Source organism: Apaloderma vittatum, unplaced genomic scaffold (genome assembly GCF_000703405.1).
Source record: "Apaloderma vittatum isolate BGI_N311 unplaced genomic scaffold, ASM70340v1 scaffold18609, whole genome shotgun sequence".
NCBI classification, from domain to species: domain Eukaryota; kingdom Metazoa; phylum Chordata; class Aves; order Trogoniformes; family Trogonidae; genus Apaloderma; species Apaloderma vittatum.
Genome location: NW_009737180.1, coordinates 39,711 through 43,542, shown reverse-complemented (window position 1 = coordinate 43,542; position 3,832 = coordinate 39,711).

The window sequence follows — 3,832 nt, the reverse complement described above, 5'->3', positions numbered from 1 at the left end:
CTAGAGGGCAAGCAAAGCATATTTTGAGGGTAGCATTGTTATTCCCAAGATGTTTTATGGGGGTTATCACTATCATTCTCCCCATCATAATGGTGGGAAAAAACACATAATCTATTTGCAAGCACTAGAAACAAGCAACTTCCTTGCTTTGTGCAATCCTCATTTGCACTACTCAAATCCCAGAGCTGTATCTGCGCTCAAAGAAGAGTGGGAGTTTACCTCTCCCTTTACTGAGTAGTCATTCCTCTCTTCTCATGCTGGCCCTGGAAACCTAGGTGATCTATTGGAAAATTTAGGTGAGCTTTTGTAAATATGTCTCAGGGACATTAATGCCTGGCTGACCATACCCCTGGGCTTCTACCTGTCCAGGCGTTTCCCAACAGCCAGTCTGTTTATCTTCTAAGCAGCAGATTACTTTAGTTCACTCTGTATTCTTGCAGATGAGCTAAAACCTAATTCCACACTGAGCTGCCAGGCAAATAAGAGGACACTGTTCCTTTTCACTCGTTGTGAAAGAACTCCTATGCTCATTTGGACTTCAATTAAATTTTACCCAGGCATTGTCTTTCCTTTGTCCTGTTAGACAATTTTCTCAGTTTCAAGGAAGGACCACAGAGCTATGAACAGAAGTTAATTATCAGTAGCAAGGGGTGTGATCAAAGTCTGCACTCAGGACTCAACGTGGGAAGGACATTCTCACCATCCTTGAATGTGACAGAACTCAGATGAATTCTGGGTGGGTTTTCTTATCTGTTGAAGGGACTGGAGAGCAACTCAGACCTGGGCCATAAGCAAGGTGGGCTTCTGGTGTGTTTCATGCTCAAAACTGTGGCAGAAATGTTTGAAAACTTTAGAATGAGCCAAAGGGCTTTAGAAAGCACCTGGGGTCATGAACTGATACATTTTTCATTAAGATTCCCAGGGGTAGGGATAGAGGTAAGCTTTTGGTGGAAAATAAACAAGGGAGAGACAGAGAGCAAATTTCCCTCCAGCTCTGTAAGCCTAGTGTTGTGATAACTTTAAGTGAAATAGCCTTACCTAAACAGAAAAACAGTTACCACTCAGTAAAATACTTTGAATTGTTCTCTTTGGTTTAATACTGCATATAAATGCGAGAGAAAATAGTTTTGTGCATTATTTGCTAATATATGTCTTTGTCTGACTTCCCAGGCCCTAGGTACAGAGAATGAGATGCCTCAGACTTCACACCTTGTGCGGTTCTAGGACACAACTCCTCTCCTTCTGTGGAAGCTGAGGCATTGCATGTAAAATAGGTCAGCTGAATCACCTTGAGTAATTGGCTATAATACAGGATCAGACAACTGCAATCATATGAGAGCGTTTCCATTGGACATGAATCTTAGTGTTAGGGTCCAGCTTTCAGAAGTAATTTCACCTAGCTTGTATGCGCTTAGCATTCAGAAAAGCAGGCCCCAGAGGCTAAGGAAGGACACCAAATCAATAGCCCCCACTTTGGACTAGCATCCACTCCTCTCTGGGAAAACTTTCTCTCCTTTATACTGCAAATTCTTTCATAACATCATCTCAGGAGCTGCAGAACTAATCAAATTAATCTATCTAGAAATACATGTATAACAATGCTAAATCTAATGAAGCAAGAAAACACAGTTTCTGTAATGTCTGATTTACTTTAAGAAAAAACAACTACATTTATTCCATTATTTTATTACTCTGCCAAACCTATTACGGGCTGAAGTATTTTCAGTGCATTGACTCATTTTTAAGTTGAGAAGAAATAAGAAGGAAGGGAAGTGTAATCTGTGACCCATGGAAAAGGAAAACAATGTACAAGCTGTTTGTAAACTGATTTGAGTGTTGTCACTGTGTAGAAGTAACACATAAAGCAGAAAACTACAAGGACTTGAGCAAAGGAAGTTAGAATACCAAGTCAAAGAATGCCTCTACTCTAGTATTATGGCTGTCCTTGAATATTGTATATCTCAAACTTTGTGTCTTGGCAGTTTGATAAGAGCAGGATATAACTGTACACAACTTTGAACACAAAGTTCACACAAATGGGAGATGGCTCATGGCCTCCTTTCTCTGCACTGCAATCATTGAACTGCTCCACTCCACTGAAAAGTTTTAAGTGAAGATAGTACGAGCTTTTGCCAGTTTCACATTGTGGCTTTTGGTAATAATATCTCCTGCCTTTTTAGTAGTAAAATGCAAAATTATCTTCCAAAAAGATCCTTCCCCTCAAAATGTCCAACACCGTTTTCTGCCTCATACCTACAGTGTGTTCTGCATGCAAGCACTGTGTGTGCAGGAATGTAAGTGATGGATTTAGAGTTCACATCAATGTTTTTTGAAGCCTATACCATTAACGATGCATCCACCACTGCCCTGATATTGGTGTGTCTGATGTCACACATCGAGAAGAGGGGAAGAGCACACCCTGGAAAATGATCGTAGAATCTCTGATGTTGACTAAGCTGAAAATGGTCAGGTCATTAGGCACCTCTGGGCTCAGTTCTGCCACAGCTAGTTTAAATCTAGCTTGATTGCGTCTACCTAATACTGAAGGGCAGGGATACTCGATGAAGCCTTTCAGTCTTTCACAATAGGTAAGCTAAGAAGTATTTTTAAGGTCTCACAGTTTGAGAGCCTGTAGAGTCTATCTCCTCTGGTTAATGTTCAGTAACCTGCTGGTTCAAGGTAAATGCTAACTTCCTCAAATGACTACCAAGGAAAGGGAATCTGCAGCACCACAGGTGCGAGTGCCTTTGATATAGAGCCACAGCTCCTGTTCATGCAAAGAAATGCAATCCCTTTTCTTTCAGTTTAAGGCTGAGCACTGCAAGTGCTAATTCAAAGAAAAGCATGTGAGAAGAGGAATCCACGTAGTGCTGGGGAAATATAGTTCCCACCGCTACTACCACAACTTGCTCACGAAGGCTCTCCAGAATCAGTTCACATCATCTATTTTTATTAACAACTGGAATGAAGCTAATAGCTTGCATTAGGGTCATTTTGACAGTGGGTGGAAGGCCTAAACTCTCTTATATTCAGGGTGCAGCACTATCTGCTATAACAGCTTTTTCACACTCTGCGCCTAATTCTCTATTGCAATTAAACTTCACTTTACCACAGTAATGAACCTTCAACTGGAAATACAGCAATTCGTACCTCTTTGCACAGTGCAATGTAAAGGAAGATTGGTGTGAATAAGAATCTGGTCTTGTACGCCCTAACTAAACACAACTGATAAGGAAAGCAGAGAACTCTTGATACAAGTGGTTATTTGCTGTTCTCTGCCTAAGGTATTTTTGTCCTTTTTTTTTTTTTAACTGAAGAGCAGAAAAGGATGATGTCAGTGGGTTTTATCCCTACTTTTTTTTTTATTTTTAGAAGTGGACAAACAAATAACCATGACCTAAATTCTACAAGACAGAAGTGCATACAAGCACATTGTTAAATATCAGAATCTATTTGAGTTCAGACAATTTCAGCAGAACTGTACACATATATCTTCTTTAAAAGCAGACTACAAAAAAACTAATTCACCAATACAGTGAAAATGAGCAGTAAGGTCTAATATTTAAGACGGATAGTAAAGTGAACCTTTTAACTTCTTTGTCTTCATCCAGGGATAATGTGGATATACCCCTAAAATTCAGACATAAATCCCTCAAGTGCAAAAAAGCTAACAGCAGTTTTAAGTGAGCAGCGGTTTTATACCGATCATTAAAGTGAGGCTGGAATCTGGATGGAACAAGCTTCAAACTGGGCATGTGCAGACCCTGGCTGTCTCCTGTATTTAAATGGAAGCCGCTGCTGCTGCCCTTTGCTAAACTGAAGATCGAGTGAA